The sequence below is a fragment of the Dipodomys merriami genome, unplaced genomic scaffold (assembly GCF_024711535.1).
Source record: "Dipodomys merriami isolate MVZ:Mamm:240054 unplaced genomic scaffold, mDipMer1.0.p SCAF_51, whole genome shotgun sequence".
Classification (NCBI taxonomy): Eukaryota; Metazoa; Chordata; class Mammalia; order Rodentia; family Heteromyidae; genus Dipodomys; species Dipodomys merriami.
Window position 1 is genome coordinate 3,927,325 of NW_027206080.1, and position 19,358 is coordinate 3,946,682.

The window sequence follows — 19,358 nt, forward strand, 5'->3', positions numbered from 1 at the left end:
CAGAACTCCTTGGCTCTGCTGTCTGTCCCGAGCCCTATGGGGAAAGGCCCCGGGAAAGGCCGGCAGCATGGTAGAAGGCATGTGTGGTGCAGGGTGAGCTAGGCAGTGGTCTGAGGAAAGGACTAGAACCTGGGACCCAGGGTGGGACAGCCCTCCTCACTACCCTGGACAGAATGGCTGACTTCTGGATCAAACGTCTGAATCCTGACATTACCGTGGTTTTGAGTCTCTGATCACTCGGAATTTCAGGCACATCAGAGGCAGGCACAGTGCTTTAGCTAAGGAGGGGGTGATTGCGCCAGGTGAGGACTCCTCCCAACCAGTGGCCTTCTGTCTCTAGATTCAGACTTAAAGGCTTGGAGACTCCGCTGCCCACTGCCCGCTGGGGTGACTGTGGGAAGGAGGCACAGTGCCTGTGGTGGTGACTGTGGGAAGGAGGCGCTGTGGCTAGACCCACGGGGTGGTATCACTTTACCCAGGCCTTGGGAAGCAATCACATAGCACACTCTTAAGGATTCCCTGCTGGGTTTGCTTGCTTGTGACAGTAAGCTGCATTCTGTTTTGCTGAGTACCAAGTCGGTAAGAAAAGTGGCCTTAGACGTAATTTTTACCACAGGGCTTGGGTGTGGCTCAGTGGAAGTCTCCTGGCATGTGTGAGGCCAGGGCTTAGTCCCTAGCAACACTCATGTGCATGTACACACACAGTGACTAGTACCACACACACACACACACACACACACACACACACACACACAGAGTGACCACAGATGAGTTGTGGGTAAGGCACAGTTACAGTTTGGGTGGTGACAAGAGTATTTTGGAATACAGTTTCTTGAACGAGGGCCCTGTAGATGGGAGTCATGCGTAAGAATAGAATAGCTTCTCTCCCTGGTAGCTGATAGGTTTGAGTGTGCTGCGCTATTACATAAACTACTGCTTGCAACTTTAGTTTGCTTAGGAGTCCAGTGGACTTCATCAGCGAAACAAAGGGCTCTAAAGGAGTCACTCCAAAAATGAACACATGCTCATTCATTGATCTCCTGTTAAAAATCCCATCACCCTGGGTACCTGGTGGCTCACATCTGTCATCCTAGCTACTTACGAGGCTGAGATCTGAGGATCGTGGTTCAAAGCAAGGCAGGAAAGTCCTTGAGACTTTTATCTCCAATTAACCACCAGAAATGGTGCTCTGGCTCAAGTAGTAGAGCACTAGCCTTGAGCTGAAGAGCTGAGGGACAGCACCCAGGCCCAGAGTTCAAGCCCCACAACCGACCTGTGAGACGGAGGCATTGCTCAAGAAGGTAGAGTGCCTGGCTAATAAGTATGGACCCTTGTTCAATCTCCAGTACTGCCAAAACAAAAACAAAACAACAAACTCCAAACTCTGTTGTACTTAGGTGTGAAGCATGCACCTTAATCCCAGCACTCCGAGATGGAGGATCACAAGTTTGAGGCCAGCCTGGGCCACATAGAAAGACCCTGTCTCACACAAGTACAGAGCAGACCTTGTGGTACAACAATTCCAGAAAAACTGGGCAAAGGAGTGGAGGGCCACAATGGCATTTGAACTCAGCCCTTGCTAAACAGGTGCTCTACGGCTGAGCCATGCCTCCAGCTATCTTTTGCACAGGTTATTTTTGAGCTAGGGTCTTGCTTTTTGCCCAGGCCCACACCTGGACCATGATGCGCTTACTTTAGGGTTCCTGTCCAAACCAGGAAGGCAGGTATGTGCCACTACGCCCAGCTTCTTCCTTTGAGATGGGGTTTCAAGAACTTTTTGCCCAGACTGGCCTGGAAACACTGTCCTCCCTATTTTAGCCTCCCATGGGCGGGGGGGGGGGGGAGGGAGTGGGGGAGCCATGTGAGCCACGCTGTGCCTTGCTCATCTGCGTAATTGGTTGTGGTAGAGGAGGTTTCCGTGCCCTCGGTTGTCCTGGTGTGTTTAGAGCTGAACTCGAGCTTTCCCTGAGAGAAGTGAGGCTGGCTTCTGCTGGTCATGGCTGGCTCACGCAAGTGCACTCCTGGAGTCCCTGTAATCTTGTTGCCGAAGACAGTGGCTCTGCCTCAGGCTGGCACAGACGCCATGTATGAGGTGCTGGCCGGGCTGCAGAAGCTGGACAAGCATTGGGCTGTGTTGCTGACCGTCAGCCAGCCAGCTGGGCTCTTCCCATCGTCCTTCTCTCTTCTGCCCTCCTCCCCCATGGCATAGTATAGGTGTGTTTTGCTTTAGTCTCTATGTTTGCTTGTGACTCCGCTGTAGCAAGACTGACCTCGATTTTTTTTTTTTTTTTTTTTTTACTTGATAAGGTGGCTTTTATGTAATATAAATTTCATCACAGTAACAACAACAAAAAAAACTATCTGACTCCACATCCTTAGCTGAAATCTCACCCCTATATACTAATCCAAGCAGAGATATTATAAGAAAAACAGCATCCAATGACCATGATTGGCTAAAAGTTTTAAAGCTGTCACTTGTGGCATAATAATCATACCACAGTCTTTGAGTAACAACCTTCTGAGTTCCTCCTTTGTAAAGTGACTAAGATGGACATAACCAATCTTTAAGGGCTTGTTCTCATCCTAAACTCAACTGACCTCGATTTTTAAACACAATCAAGCAAAAGGCACCTTAACTGTCTCATGCCTCTGTAATTCCAGCCGCTCTGGAGGGAGCGATCAGAAGGATTGGAATTTGAGGCCAGCTGGGGTAGCGAGGTCAAAGGCCAGCTATGGTGGTGCTTGTCTGATCCCAGTGTACATGGGAAGAGGCCCAAATAGAGCTGCGATCCTGGCCAGCCTAGGCAAAAAATGAGAGCCCTTAAATCAAAAGTAAAGCAGGGAAGGCTGGGCACAGGCTCAGGTTGAAATCGCCCTGAGGTGTGTCTCTTGGAAGAGCGCGGCTGTGACTTTGATGTGAGTGAGGTCTGCTTGATGCCTGAACTGCGGGCGCCCCTGAGCTGTTGAGGTGCTGGGGTTGGGAGAGGCTGGTCTACCATGTGCTTCCTTTAAAGCGTGTCACGCGGGTTTCTTCATAGGGCCGTCGAGGGCAGAGGAACAAACGGGACAGGTGACAGAAGCCAGGGGTGGGGAGAGGACCGGCCAGGACCACCTCTGCGTCTCAGCACAGAGCAGCTTCTGCGCCAGAAAGCTGGCCCTGTGGGCCTAACTCACAGAAGCCCTCTCCTTGGAGAGCTCCGGGAACTGTGGCTGTGGCTCCAGCTCTTGGTGGGCAGCTTTGGGGGTTCAGGCTTGGCCTTGGCCTCCTGGGCTCAGACGCTTGCTGCTCGTGGGGATGCGGCCTGCCACAGGGGCTCATCTTTAGTTTCCAGTTCAGAATTCTTGACTTGCTCTCACCGAGAATCAGAACCTCATTTCACCAGTTCTTCTTAGCGTATATTAGTAGTACACAGGTTTCATTTGTGCGCACAGTGAGCTCAATCCGGCTTGCTCCTATCACATCCTTCATTTATCCCCCTTTTAATATTTATAACTCTGGCCGGGCGCTGGTGGCTCACGCCTGTAATCCTAGCTACTCAGGAGGCTGAGATCTGAGGATCTCAGTTCAAAGCCAGCCCTGGCAGGAGAGACCGTGAGACTCTGATCTCCAATAAACCACCAGAAAACCGGAAGTGGCGCTGTAGCTCAAATGGTAGAGCGCTCGCCTTGAGCTGAAGAGCTGAGGGACAGCGCCCAGGCCCAGAGTTCAAGCCCCACGACCGACAAAAAAAATAAAATAAAAATTTATAACTCCGATTTACTTAAAATACGCTATAATTCCCCAAATTATACGTGCAGAGAAGTCACACCTGTCCCTGTGGAAATTTGTCTCCCCTCAAAACAATTTCAGTAGGGGTCATTGTTCTATGTTTTTTTGTTTATTTGTTTTTTTGGTCGAAGGCTGGGACTTGAACTCAGTATCTGATGCTTGCTTTTACCTGTTGGCTGGCTCTCTACCACCTGAGGCAAGCCTGCAGTGTCTCTTTCTATTTTCATACATTTATGCAGTGTATTTTATTCGTGTGCAAAGATGAATAAAGAATTGATGGACCTAAGTTATAAACCATAACATTTTGGGAGAAAACTTAAGAGGAAATCTTTGTGATGAGATAGGTCATGATTTTCTAGGACACAAAAAAGATGAACTACTAAAAATAGGATTGACTGGATTTTGTCAATGCTAAAACCCTTTGCATGGCCGGCTCACACCTATAATCCTAGCTACTCAGGAGGCTGAGACCTGAGGATTGCAGTTCAAAGCCAGCCCGGGCAAGAAACTCCGTGAGATTCTTATCTCCATTAAACCACTAGAAAACCAGAAATGGTGCTGTTGCTCAATTGGTAGGGTACTCCCCTTGAGCTGAAGAGTATAGGGACAGCACCCAGACCTAGCAAGCCCCAGGACTGGACCCCCCCCCAAAAGAAAACCTTTTTGCATATGAAAAGAAAACCATTAAGAAAATGGAAAACAAATCCATTAGGAGGTAAATATTTACAAACTATAAATCTGACAAAAGCCTTACATTTGGGACATACCAAGAAATTTTTTTTTCTTATTTTGTGCTTGAACTCAGGGCCTGAGCACTGTCCCTGAGCCCTTTGACTGGAGGCTACTACTGGAGCCACTGACAACATGTTGCTAGTTATCTGGAGGTAAGAGTCTTACCGAGGATCCTGCCGTGGCTGGCTTCTAAGCATAACCATGCTAACACCAGCTTTCCATTGCTTGTAGAAATGCAAAGTGGCATATCCACTTTGGAAAGCAGATTGGCCTTCTCTCAGAAAGTTAAATATAAACATAGGACCTGGCCCAGAAATTCCACTGCTTACTGTCTTCCAAGGGAAATGAGAACTTGTGCACATAAAGACCTGAGCATTTTATTCATTATTGTTTCAAGTAGGCAGTGAGCGCTGTTGCAGGCCAGCGGCCGCCATCCCCGCACCACAGCTCGTGGGCTCCTGTTTACCCAGCAACACAGACTTGGAAGTGTCAGGTGGCAGGCCCAGTTGGTTCATTATTCCACTCCCCTGACTGACGCTTGGGCCATTTCCACCTTTTTCTCTGGCAAGCAGTTCAGAGGTTTTGGTACAGAACATTTGTAAAAGTAGTGAACTTTGGTCGCCAGCACTGAGTGTGAATTTTGCGGCAAGCGCAGCAGTGCCTGTTCTACAGCATTGTCTCACTCACTTCCCACAGCGTTGTGCCCCATGGACACCATTTCCCCCTTGTTTGCAATTGAGGAGACTGAGGCACAGCGAGATTTTTTTTTTTTTTTTTGATCATGGGACTTGAACTCTGGGCTTGGACGCTGTCCCTCAGCTCAAGGCTAGCGTTCTACCACTTGAGCCACAGCACCACTTCTGGTTTATTGGAGATTAGAGTCTTAAGGACTTTCCTGCCTGGGCTGGCTTTGAACTTGATCCTCAGATCTCAGCCTCCTGAGTAGTTAGGATGACAGGCGTGAGCCACTGGCGCCCGGCTCACAGCACGATTTAAAAAAAATAAACAACTTATTTCTAGATCATGTGGTCAGGAAGTTCCACAGCCAGGAGCGGCTGACCAGGCCCAGTCATGAAGTGCTTTTCGGTTTATTGTGATTTGAGTGCTGCTATATTTATTTTCAGGTTACCTGCTTGACTTTCCTTTATGTGCAACAGAAATTTCTTAATTTTCAAAAAGTTGAGCTGTTTGGTAAGTAGAATATCAAATAATGCCATCTCTATGTCTCGCAGTGCTAGGGAATGAACCCAGGGCTCAGGGTGGGCCAGGCAGTCCCACCTGCCCTGAGCTACATCCCTCGCCCACCTTCTTCCTTCTTTACTGGAAGAAACCATTGTAGAAATATGCCATCATACTGTTACCTGACTTCAACAGAGCCAAATTCATACTCAGGAGAAGCAACCAGTTCCTCAATGAAACATTGTTTTGCTAGTAAGCAGATGTGTTTGGGCAGGTTCATTTTTTTTTTTTTTTTTTTTTTTGGTCGGTCATGGGGCTTGAACTCTGGGCCTGACTGCTGTCTCTCTGCTCTTCAGCTCAAGGCAAGCGCTGTACCGCTTGAGCCACAGTGCTCAGGTTTCTGGTGGTTTATTGGAGATAAAAGTCTCACGGACTTTCCTACCCAGGCTGGTTTGAACCATGATCTTCAGATCTCAGCCTCCTGAGTAGCTAGGATTACAGGCTTGAGCCATGGGCGCCCGGCAGCAGGTTCATTTTTTTCAAGTAATGGTAGGTCTGGGTCAGGCACTGTTGGTCCTGAGTCGGATCACCCCGGGAGCTGGCGGGGGGGTGGTGGTGGCTCCTCCAGGGAGGCAAGCTGTGCATGAAATCCACCTTGAGTAATTCTCGGTTCTACTGCAGGCGGGCCCCCGAGTCCAAGGGTGAGTCCCACAGCACCCTGAAACCTCACTGGATCTGACTGCACATTCAGGCCTGGAGAAGGAGGGCTCCTCTTCCTCTCCTCCTCTTTCCTTCCCTCCTTTTCCTCTCTCTGTCTGTGTGCAAGCAGTTTGCTCTCCCGCTATAAACTTTTCTGCCTTGTGGAACCTTACATCTGGTGCGGAAGTCCAGGAGGGGACCGTGTCAGCAGTTGCTCTGTGGGTCAGTCTGCCTCCTGACCACCCCTCCTTGGACCAAACTACCCAAGCTGGAGGAACTCCACCTTGGACTTCTTGCCTTGACCATTGCTGGCTACGCATCCTCCACACCGTCTCCTCTCTACGTCTGATCTAGGGCTCCTGAGGCCAAGGAAACTTTCCCAGCTCAGCATCTGACACCTGTTGATAGAAACTGAATGTTGAATGGCCACATCACCATCATCATCATCACCACCATCATTCCTGCAGCAATAAAACTTAGTTGTTGTGACCACCTACTTCCTGCCAGCAGAATTGCAGAGACATCGTGAGACCTCCACCCTCCTGCTCAAACTGACATGTTGTATAACTAGTACAATCTCAAACCAGTCAACTTCCTAAAAATGTGATTTTTAGGGAAATGGATGGGACTGGAGATCTGACTGAGAAAGACACATACTACATGAATTCCAATTTGTTGGGTGTCAAATCTTTGACACCTAACCTGAGCTCCCAAAGATTTTCTCTTATTTTTCTGAAAATTTTACTTTCAAGTTCATGGGGGAAGAGAGAAGTGGGGGCGGGCACCATCTCCATTGATGAGGAATAAAGTCTCAGTATCTCAGCCAGAGCCTGCATGTGAACTCTTCCAAACACCGCTCACAATCGGTGTGCAGGAAGAAAAGCCTTTGCAAAGCCAGGTGGCTCATGCCTGTCATCCTAGGTACTCAGGAGGCTGAGATCTGAGGATCGCAGTTCAAAGCCAGCAGGAAAGTCTTTGAGACTCTTATCTCCAATAAACTACCAGAAAACCAGAAGTGGCGCTGTGGCTCAAGTGGTAGAGCTCTCGCCTTGAGCTGAAGAGCTGAGGGACAGTGCCCAGGTCCTGAGTTCAAGCCCCATGACTCACAAAAAAAAAAAAAAAAGGAAAAGGAGGGGTTGGGAAGGTGGCTCAGTGGTAGAGCACTTGCCTTGCATGCATGAGGCCCTGGGTTCGATTCCTCAGCACCACATAAGCAAAAAGAAAAAAACTGGAAATGGCACTGTGGCTCAAGTGGTAGAGCGCTAGCCTTGAGCTGAAGAGCTGAGGGACAGCGCCCAGGCCTAGAGTTCAGGCCACACGACCAGACCCAAAAAAACAAAAGGAAAAAGAAAAAGAAGTTAAGTAGTTTAGTTGGAAGGTAACAAACATCTTAGACTGGAGGTGTCGTTCACCACAACAAAACAGAGCAGAATGAGCAAGCCCTGTGCTTCCCTCCAGCTGCCCACGGACGAGATGACATGGCGAGGTGGAACAACGGAAAGGGAGCAGTGCCTCGGGGAGGGGAGTGCCTCCTGGGGCGGGGCGGGGGTGCCCTGGCAATGCGCCTGTCTGATTCCAGCAACACACACACACACACACACACACACACACACACACACACACACACACACACACACACGGGTGCGCATGCACACACCCATCACACAACCAGGGGTGCTTTTCCTAAGCGTCTTGGATCTGTGTGCAGACTCTCCTGCTGGTTGCGAAGGTTGAGAAGCAGGCTCCGGGCCTGGCAGATTCTGAGGTGATCACCATGGCCTGCTTTTAACCGCAGAAGCTGGCCTGAGTGGCTTGGAGCTAGGCAGGGGAGTCCTGGAGGGAGAGGACTTGAGTGGGAGTCCAGGCGAGAGATGGGGGCCTCTGAGATGGAGGTCGGGGGGATGGGGGACAGAGTGCCCTACCGCCCAGCGCAGAGCATTTGATGTGATCACTTGTGTATATCAAGGGGTGGAGCGGGACGAGGTGAGGTGGTAACTGGGTTTCTCTGAGGAAATGCCTTGATTCAGAAAAGGAGGAATGTATGAAGAGGAGCAGCATTCCAGTTTGGGAACCAAATGATGTTGTTTTGGAACTGTTTTGGTACTGTTTTGTTTTGGTACTGGGTCTGGGGCTTGAACCAGAGCCTGGGTCCTGTCCCTGAGCTTTTGTGTTCAAGGCCAGCACTCTACCACTCGAGCCACAGCTCCACTTCTGGTTTTGTTGGTAGTTAATTAGAGGTAAGAGTCTCTGGGCTTTCCTGTCTGGACTGAGATCTCCGTGTCTCAGCTTCCCGAGTACAGTCGTCCCTCACTCGCTATACTGTCGTCCACTGCTTGAGGCTCACTGTATCGCGTTTTTTTAAACCTAATTCTATATTGTGGGGTTTTCTCTATATTGCAGGCATCTATGGTATCTAGGTATTTATGTAATTGGTATTTAAATTATTTTTGTCTAAAACATTTAAAACAATATAAAAACCATAAAAATGTTAAGCTTATTAAGAGAGTAGGGAAGGTTTTTTTTGTTTTGTTTTTTTTGGGTCTGGTCGTGGGGCCTGAACTCTGGGCCTGGGCTCTGTCTCTCAGCTCTTCAGCTTAAGGCTAACGCTCTACCACTTGAGCCACAGCGCCACTTCTGGCTTTTTTCTTTATGTGGTGCTGAGGAATCGAACCCAGGGCCTCAGGCATGCAAGGTAAGCACTCTACCACTGAGCCACCTTCCCAGCCCCGAGAGTAGGGAAGGTTTATACTAGAGTGTGAAGGATTTATAAAGCCTTAAAACATATATAAATAAATAAAATACCACTGCTACTTTGGGGATTTTCACCTATCACAGGGTCTGTGGAATGTAACTCCCAGATAGATGGGTGAGGGATTTCTGTGGGTAGGATTATAGGCGTGAGCTACCAATTCCTGTCTTGCTTTTAGTTTTTGAGAAAAGGTCTCATTGTATATAGCCTAGGCCTACCTAGAACTACATAGCCCAGAGTAGCCTTGAACTCTTGATCCTCCAGTTTCAGTGTCCTGAGTCCTGGGGTGGCATGCCTGAACCACCACACTTAGCAGCCTATTGAATTTGCTGTGCTTTGCGTTTATGCAAAGTGGAATTGGTTTTGTAGGTCTGAGGCTCAGGAGGACAGCCTGGGCTGGAAAGCGGCCCTTGGGACCACACAAGCTGTACTCAGCAAAAGATCCCTGCTGGCCGATGGGAAAACCAAAACAAAGTGTGGACTCAAAAAAAGGGAAGTGGAGTGGAGGCATGGCTCAGTTGTTAGATCCCTAGCCAGTGAGCAAAAGTGTCAGGTACCAAGTGGGAGTCCCAGACTTAAAAAATAAAAGAAAAAAAGGGAAGGGAACTGACCACCAACTAGTGGGTAATGGAAGACCAAAGGGAGGAAGAGCTCGGTGGTGAATCACAGTAACACCACCATAGCAGCCAGGCCTTCTCTGGACATTCATTGCTTTTGTTTAAAGCAGGGGAGTAGTGTGGGGCTCCCTGGGGGATTTCAGTGTCGTGGAAGCAGCCAGAGCGCTGCAGTGAGTGGAGGAACCACGGGAGAGGCCTGTGCCTGTCTGGCTGGCATTGATTGGGCAGTGACTGGGCTGGTGGCGGGCTCCAGGCTGACATCGGTGGTCCCCCTCCCTCAGTGGGGTGCTTGGCGGAGCGGGGATGCATAGCTGCCTCCCTGGCTGCCCTGCGGTGTCCAGTTCCACACGGAGGTGTGAGAAACTTGTGTGGTGTCCAGTGGGCACTGGGTTGCTGGGTCTTAAACACAGACTAAGCACTTTGTCCCTTCCTTCTTTGTTTTGTTTTTTGTCAGTCGTGGGGCTTGAACTCTGGGCTTGGGCACTGTCCCTGTGCTCTTCAGCTCAAGGCGAACATTCTGCCACTTGAGCCACAGCGCCACTACCGGTTTTCCAGTGGTTTATTGGAGATAAGAGTCTCACGGATGTTCCTGCCCAGGCTGGCTTTGAACCACGATCCTCAGATCTCAGCCTCCTGAATAGCTAGGATTACAGGTGTGAGCCACTGGCGCCCAGCTGCCCCTTCCTACTTAATAAAAGCAACTAGATGCTTCTTTTGGCCTCACCACAGTGCCATGAAAAAATTCTTTGAGGCACCAAAGGTTCGGAGGTCAAGGAAGAGAAACAGCCTGGGCCGCAGCTGTTCCTCGCTGTGTCGCAGTGTTGTGTCTGAGTCCGGCTGAGGTGGGAAGATCCGATGGCAGTTGAAACGGAACAAAGGAGGGTTTGTGTTTCAAACATCAGAGACAAGGAGGGTGCTCTGCCTGGAGGGGTGGGTGCTGTGGAGTGGGAGAGGCATGGACCCCGAGGCCTCCGCCTCTAAACACCACCTCCACACCAGCAGCAATACCGAGCTGTGTCATTGCGAGTGGACCTTCTGAACCAGACGCGTGTTCTCAGGACCCGATGACTGGTGGTTCAGAGCTCTGAGGAAACAGGTGTCTGTGCTAGGAGAGAACCCCTCTTTCTCTGCCCATCTCGTCTCTGTGCTCGCCTGGCAGCGGAGGAAGCGAGGGCGGGTACTACAGACCCATTTAGAGAGCTGGGGAGGTTGTGGAGCGGGCTTCTGCAGGGCTGCCTCAGGTACCCAAGGGGAAGGAGGAAGCTTCTCCAGCCAGTGGGCTCATTTGGGCAGAAGTTGTAGCAGGAACGGTGTGAGGAATGCCAGCCCGGCCGCCAGAGACTCTGGAGGATCCTGGTGAGGCGGAGGGGCTTGCAGCGGTCAGTCCACGTAGCCACCGCAGTGGTATCCAGTGGTGTGGACACAGAGCCGCGTGGCGTCACCTATTCTAAATCCACTCGTGTGCGGGGGTGAGGGTTGGGGGAGAGCAGGCAGCCCTTTATCCTGAGTGGGAGAGAAAGGAAGCCATGGGGAGTGGGGGTGTGAGTTGGGAGAGAGGGGGAGGCCTGTGTGTCCACACACTGGGAGGGGACGATCTCTCTTTCCACCTGCACAATGCCAACTGCACGTGGTGGTGATTAGGTAACAGATGCAGACTCGCATCGAGGCTGCCTCCCGATGGATGTGCTGGATCAGAGGCCACTCGAGCTGGCATTGCTGGCCAGAGGGATTCCACCTAGAGTGAGAGAGGATGAAGAGAGGGCAGAGCAGGACGGGATTGGCCGGAGAAGCTGGCTTCAGAGCTGGCAGGGCACCGTGCGGTGTACATCGGCTCTCCGGGCACATGGACACGGGGTGGAGTGTGAGGATTGCTGAGGATCAGAGGCACAGATGCATTGGTGGCCACGTCGCTGGACAGAAGGCTGAGAGCTGGGCACGCAGCCTCATGCCTCTCACCTGCTCTGAGGCAGGATGCAGGCAGATGCCTGTAGTCACGTAGCTGGTAATTGGCGGAACCTGGATTAAGAACCAGATCCAGGCCCTTGCCAGGCTCGTGCGCTCTGAGTCACTGCGGGCACTGGGCGGGCTGATAGCAGGGGGCGAGATTGTCTCGGCTGGAGTGCTCGGAGAACCTGGGGCGCGTCTGTGCATGCCAGGCAAGAATGGCCAATTACCCCAGCCATGTTCAGCTGTCGGAAGGTTTCAGCCACCAAGGGCAGATCTAGATTTGCCCCTCTGCCTCTACTATCCATGGTGCTACTCCTCCCCTTATGGTACTGCTCCTCTCCATGTAGTACTGTTCTTCCATGTAGTGTTGCTCCTCTCTATGTGGTGCTGTTCCTCTCTGTATGGTGCTGCTCCTCTCTATACGGTACTGCTCCTCCCTGTATAGTGCTGCTCCTCCCCATGTAGTGCTTTTCCTCCCCATATGGTGCTGCTCCTTTCCATGTAGTGTTGCTCCTCTCCATGTGGTGCTGCTCCTCTCTATATGGTGCTGCTCCTCCCCATATGGTGCTGCTCCTCCCCATATGGTGCTGCTCCTCCCCATATGGTGCTGCTCCTCTCTATATGGTGCTGCTCCTCCCCATATGGTGCTGCTCCTCCCCATATGGTGCTGCTCCTCCCCATATGGTGCTGCTCCTTTCTATATGGTGCTGCTCCTCTCTATGTGGTGCTGCTCCTTTCTATATGGTGCTGCTCCTCTCTTTGTGGTGCTGCTCCTCTCGGTATGGTGCTGCTCCTCTCGGTATGGTGCTGCTCCTCTCTATGTGGTGCTGCTCCTCCCCGTATGGTGCTATTCCTTGCTGCTGTGCTGCTCCTTGGCCTTGCCTGCTGTTGGCTGTGAGCCAGCGTCTGGCGGGCTTGAGCCAGGGTGGACAGTGAGCAGCAACCACATGGTGGAGGGCTGATAGCCAGAGACCAGGGGTTCCCCAGGGCAGCGAGGCTCCCAAGGGCACAGATGTTGGGTGAACATCTGGAGCAGCGGGTGTCCGGACAGGGCTGAGCCCTGTGAGGAAGGGCAGCGGTGATGTGCTCCCGGGGGGAGGGGTGACGGGCTGGGGGAGGCGCTTGCTTGTCCTCTCCGCCGTCCATTCTTCACCCGCACGGCCGCCCTGAGCACACATGCTAGTGTGAATACGGCATGAGTGAAGGTTTGCGTCTCCCGCCACGGTGCGCTTGGTCTGATGAAGGTAGGCAGGTGGCAGCCGCACAGCTCCTCCCTTTGTAGTTGGGAACATCACTTAAGTGACATTTGTCTAGAGTATTCTAGTTTTAAAATTTAAAATCATTTGACACATAGTTCAGGTAGTATAGTACTTGTGAGATTTTAAGTCCAAACCCTTGTACTACCCCCCAGAAAAAGTTTTGTGCTTTATATTTTTATGTCACAGTCAGACAAGATCTTTTTTTTTTTTCTTCCTCTTAAAGATTCTATTCTGCAACTTGTCTGCAACTCATTCTATAGTTGGCTCTGCCAAATGAGGGTGCTTGCTGCTTGCACTGGCACCGGTGGCTCACGCCTGTCATCCTAGCTGCTCCGGAGGCTGAGATCTCAGGATCTGGCTCTAAGCCAGCCCAGGTGGGAAAGTCCATGAGACACTTATCTCCAGTTAATCTCCAGAAAAGCTGGAAGTGGAGTTCTGGCTCAAGTGGTAGAGCACTAGCCTTGAGAAAAAGAGTTCAGGGACAGTGCCCAGGCCCTGAGCTCAATCCCCAGAACTGGCAAAAAATAGAGTGGGGAGAGAGGTAGTGGGGAAGGGAGAAAAGAGAAGGCTGGGCACCAGCAACTCCTGCCTGTAATCCTACCAGCTCAGGAAAGCTGAGATCTGAGGATCTGGTTCTAAGCCAACCCAGGCAGGAAAGTCTGTGAGACTCTTATCTCCAGTTAACCACCGGAAAACCAGAAGTGGTGTTGTGGCTCAAAGTGGTATAGCACTAGCTTTGGGCAAAAAACCTCTAGGACAGCACCCAGGCCCTATGTTCAAGCCCCATGATGGACAAAAAAGGAGAGAGAGGGGGGGAAGGAAGGAACGAAGGAAGGAAGGAACTGACTTTGCTAATGGCTAAAGCAGGAGCATGAACTTCCCCCAGCCTGTCAGGTCCTGGATGTGGGCTTCCTAGAGGAGAGCTGTTAGTTTTCCCAGACCACATTTCACTGTCAACCCTATCCTTGAGCGTTTTTTCGATTGGATGTGGTGTGTTCTTCCTGAGAGTTCGTTACTTGCAGTTTTCAGGTTAATCACGAGGTTGGGCCTTGCTTGTCTTAGGAAGAACTGTTAGGCCGTTAGCTTCCAGCCTCCCTGGGTCTGGTCCCTCTCAGGTGGAGAACCTCATCCTGAGGGCCATGCAAGGTCTGCGGGACCATTCATGACACGCCCGGCAGACACGCGCATTCCTCCTAGGCTTCCATCTGCTGCCCGAGGCCGCTCTGCCTGCACCGAGGGTTTTGCCGGGCCCTCAGCGATGTTGCAAACATCCCAAGGCCCGCAGTGGAGAAGAGGTTTCCCACATCTATTTACCAGCTGGATGCCAAGATGTGTGTGACCTTCAGCTGGGGAAGGTTTAGTGGGATGGTCCTGTGCTAATGGGGTGGGCAGGGGATGGTGCGCCAGTGAGGGGCAAGCCTGGGGCCTTGGCACATGCGAGATGAAGCTGTGGACATGAGGAATGGGCAGGGGTGGCCAGGAGGGGTGTCCTGTGGCAGTGGGAGCAAAGGTTGGAGCTGGTCGGGGAGGCCATGCGCCCGGAAGTCACCCATGAGGGCGAGGATCGGCAGTTGTGATTCCTGACACACATCACATGCGCAGTTCACTGTCCATTTTCCTAAACCACGTACCACGTCTGTGTCCACATTTTGAAAAGACGCAATGCATCTGGGGCCAAAATAAAACCCACGGCTCTGCAGAAGACCGTACCTGGGGCGTGGCATGGGGGTGGGGGATGTGCGTGTGGCTCGTGTGTGCTGGCCATCTGTGGGGCTGGCGTGGGGGCAGGGGGTGCATGTGGGTCGTGTGTGCCGGTCATCTGGGGCTGGGGTGGGGGCAGGGGGTGTGCATGTGGGTCTTGTGTGCTGGCTGTGGGGCTGGCGTGGCGTGGGAGCGGGGGTGTGTGTGGCTCGTGTGTGCTGGCCGTCTGTGGGGCTGGCGTGGGGGCGGGAGGTGTGCATGTGGCTTGTGTGTGTTGGCCGTCTGTGGAGCTGGGAGTGGCCAAACTTCAAGTTCATTTTTCATAAGCTTTTAGCAGCTTCCACCAACCATTAGCCTAAGATGGTAGAACTCAACTTCTGTTCTGAAACTGCGTTGAAGATGGCTATGTGTTCTGTGTGTGTCTGCCATCTCTCCCCGGCTCTAAAGTAGATTGCTAAGTTGGTTTTTCAACAGATACTTGAGTGCCCATGTTTGGCACTGGAGATATAAGGACAGATGAAACTGGAAGCCTGTGGGCTGTGGCTCTAGTGTTTGTGAGTTCAAACCCTAGCCCTGATGGAGGGTGAGAGATAAAGGATGTGGCTCAGGCTCAGTGGAGACCAGAGCAGACTGGAGCTGTGACTGTAGGGTCACGCCCGTGTGGGCATGGCAGCACACGGACACCTGAGCAGCTTCTCCAGCCAGGGTGTAAAAACCAAGAACAGTAAGCGCATCCCCAATGGCTAAGTGGGTGTCAGTCTCCTCCTCCTTCTGCTGCAGACGGTGAGAGATGGCTTGTCAGCCACACAGGTATCTGTCGATGGTGCAGAACTGACATGAAATACTGGCTGTGGCGCAATGAGCTGTAAGTCTGCAGGAACTACTCGCATGCCTCCTCTCAGCTTACTCCACACACAGCCCCAGGAGGCCTCTGTGATCACCTTGCTGCTTTGTTGCTGACCTTGCCGAACCATAGTTGTATCATAACATCTGAGCTGGGGGATCTGAGTTCCTTTATAAGTGGGCGGAAGGGGAGACCCCGGTGTGGAGCCCCGTGAAGGCTGGCCCCCCTCACAAATGTGCGGGCGGGAAGAAGGGTGGAGGTGGGTGTCTGCAGGTGTTGGCAGAGGTCTCCTGGGAAAGTGGCAAAGCTGAAAGGCGTGACATGGTCTCAGGTCAGCGTGATGGGAACCCCCAGACCTAGTTTGTGGGGTTGTTGGCATTCCTTTAGCCTCTACAGTTGGAGTCGCGCCGCCCTTGGCCAGGCTGATATGGCCAAGGGTGAGTGAGCTAGTCAAAGCAGGAGGGGAAATGCAGGCCTAGCGGCCCAGCCTTCTGCCACCCGCCTTCTCGACGCTGCTCTCCCCGTGGGTCCACGGCCTGTGGACTGCTGGGCTGGCTTTTTTTTTTTTTTTTTTGGTCAGTCCTGGGGCTTGAACTCAGGACTCAGAACCTGGGAGCTGTCCCTCAGCTCTTCATCTCAAAGCTAGTGCTCTACCACTTGAGCCATAGTGCCACTTCCGGCCTTTTCTGTTTATGTGGTGCTGAGAAATCGAACCCAGGGCCTCATGCATTCGAGGCAAGCCATGTTCCCAGCCCCCGGCTGGGTTTTTGCTAGTTAAGGCAAGCCACTGAGCCATTTTCCCAGCCCCTGGGCTGGCTTTTTGCTAGTTGACTAGCACAGGGCTGCTTTATGAATACATAACTGGAAGACATAATCAGCATAATTGAATTAAGGTTTTGTTTAGCTGATTTGAAACTTGGAAAGTTTGAAGCTTTTATTAGATGTTTTTGTTTTTTAAGCGTCACACTTGCTTGGAATTGCTGTGTGGGAAGCGGCTGAGAACAGTCTGCAGTGCAGGTGGGGTGACCTGTGCTTCCTCCCGAGCAGGTGAGGCCTTACACGCACACCCTGAAGCAGTGCTTGGCTGGCGGCAGCATCTGGGGATGCAGGCACTGGTGATGCTGAGCCTGCCACATTGGACACAGGCTGTCCTCGTTGGCTGTCCATCCCTGTCAGGGCGGTCCTGCTTCTTGTCTAGTCCAACCTGGCCTGGAGCCCACTATCTTCCTGCCTCAGCCTCCCAAGTGCTGGGATTACAGGCATGCCCCACCGCAGCCACCTTCCTGTCACTTCGTTTTTTTGGTTTTTTTTTTTTTGGTCGGTCATGGGGCTTGAACTTTTGGCCTGGGCGCTGTCCCTCAGCTCTTCAGCTCAAGGCTAGTGCTCTACCACATGAGACACAGCACCACTTCTGGTTTTGGAGATAAGAGTTTCATGGACTTTCCTGCCCGGGCTGGCTTTGAACCACGATCCTCAGATCTCAGCCTCCTGAGTAGCTAGGATGACAGGTGTGAGCCACCAGTGCCCGGCTTCCTGTCACTTCTGAAACAAGACCCATAATTCTTCTGTGGGCTTGATCTGGTGGCCTCAAGTCTTGATGGATCCTGCTTGCTCATCCCTTCCTCTCCTGCGGCTTGCCACCTCAGGACCAGGATTACTTGCCTGTCTCCTCCCCCCCCCCCCAACTTCCACCCCTGCCCCCCCCTGCCCCAGACCAGGTGTCCTGGCCGCCTGGAAAATTATTTTCTGTACCTTCATTCACCTTTTTTTTGCTTGGCTTTCTTGCTCATAGCTGATGTTCTACCACTTGAGTCACACCTCCAGGCTGGTTTTTCGCTGGTTCATTGGAGATAAGAGTGTTCTCCCCCCCTCCCCCAAAAGAGAGCATCTCCCAGATTTGTTGCTCAGGCTGGCTTTGAACCAAGATAATCAGCTCTTTAGCCTCTTAAGCAGCTGGGATTACAGGTGTGAGCCACTGGCACCTGGCTTTGCTTTTTTTCTGTCTTAGGAAAAGTATGCTTATTGGCTCACCCACTGGCCGGCTGCTGTTACAGGAAATGTGAGTGGCCTGCAGCTTTTGTTAGTCCTGTAGCCCCAAGACGTGGTGGTCTGTGGTGCCTCGTGGTGAATTTGCTCAACTGAGCCCATGGATAGAGATCTAGGGGTGGGGAGGACAGGCACAGGGATGGAGAGCCAGACCCCCTTCCCCTTGCCTGAGAGATGCTGGCATTATGGAAAGTTGGAGACTTTGAATCCACTCTCTGAAATGAGATTCCTGTGGGGAAGATTAGGTGTTGAGAGGAAAAAAATCATTCTCGTCTAATCATTTTCCAGCTTTTCACAGGTTGGCTGTGCTGTTGTTGGGGCTTAAAGTTGGGCTCGTGGGCACAGCCTGTAGCCCTAGCTCTTGGGGAGGCAGAGATCATCTTCAGAACTTCAGCTTGAGCCAACACTGGTGGCTTCTGCCGGCTGAGAGACCAGGACCAGGGTTCAGGTGGAAGAGCACCAGCTTTGATTGAAATGGCTCAGGGACTGCACCCAGGCTCTGAGTTCAAGCCCTAGGGCTGGAATGTACGCGCTGGTGTGCGTGGACACACATATGCACGCACACGTGCACACACACGGACACACACACAAGTTCAGCTCAAGTTTTGGAGACTTGGCTCAGTGGTGCGTGCATCTCACCCACCATGGCCAGGTGCAGTGGACACACCTGCTGTCCCCACAACAAAGGGGTCACAGGTGGGGACACAGGGTGGCTTGACGTGGGGACTTGTCTTGAAAGTAGCCAACACAAAAGGGACTGGTGGGAGAAGCATGTTGACAGTATGAGGCCCTGAGTTCAAACCTCAGTACTCCCAAAAAAGAAAAATATTGGTGCCTTCTTGTGGCTGAGCACACTCTTACACAGTCGCCTGGGATGTTCGTGCGAATCCACCCTGGCTCTTGGTGCCCGCCTGCGGTCGTAGCCGTGCCCAGAGGGGCTGAGCTGTGAGGAGTCAGGAAGAACAGATGTGAGGCCCGTAGCCCCATGCCTGGGAGGGTGTGGGCAGTGTCCATGCACACTTCCTTCTGGAAGGATTCAGATTGCACTGCTTCAGGCTGTAAGAAATGAACCATCACAACATCAGCAGCATGGCCGCATAGATACAATGATAGAATCACTGCATTATTTCCTTAGAGTTTTGTACTGGTGCAGTGACTCCAGCCCATGAAGTCCAAGGCTTAAAGACTAGCCGGGAGCATTTCCTGCTTCCTGCCACTCTGAGGACATCATGCCTGCCCCCTTCCTCCCTTCCCTCCCCTTTCCTCCCCCCTCCCTCTTCCAAGGATGGAAGTAGCTAGCCTCTGCAATGAAATTCTGCACTGCATCTTGCTATGGTTAGGTTTCTGGTTGAGCAGGGGTTCGTCGTGAACTGGTGTGTTATGTAGTGTTTTGTTTCGGAGTTGGCTTTTGGATGCTGTGTCCGATGCTCACCTGTCAGTGCTCCTGGATGAGTGTGGGGCAGCAGGCACTCCGGGGGAACAGCACGGCTCATCTGGGCCCCCAACACAGGCCTGCGGAGCCTTGAAATCCCAAGCTGTGTTGTTTTCAGCAGGGACGGCTAGCTCTGGCAGCTCCAGCCTGTGCGGGTGCCTCTTCCAGCTGCTGGGAGCTGACCCTGAGCCCCGGGCAGCCCGTGGCTCCCCTCGCCTGTTCTGGGTCCCCTCCATACTCCTTTGCTTCCCAGCACGGATGAGACACGCACGGGAGCTGGCCCACTCTCCTTGGTGGGGAGATGAGCCCCAGAGCCATGAGGAGGAGGGGTCTGGGGGAGGAGGCTCTGTTCTTCCCATAATCAAAGTGGGCAGTGAGACCTGG

General features: G+C 52.2%; 1 protein-coding gene across 1 annotated transcript in view; it reads left to right on the plus strand.

The window, feature by feature from the left end:
- The window catches only part of Egln1 (egl-9 family hypoxia inducible factor 1), a 35,610-nt gene that overhangs the window by 12,295 nt on the left and 3,957 nt on the right, over positions 1-19,358 (plus strand). The gene's annotated exons all lie outside the window — the stretch shown is intronic.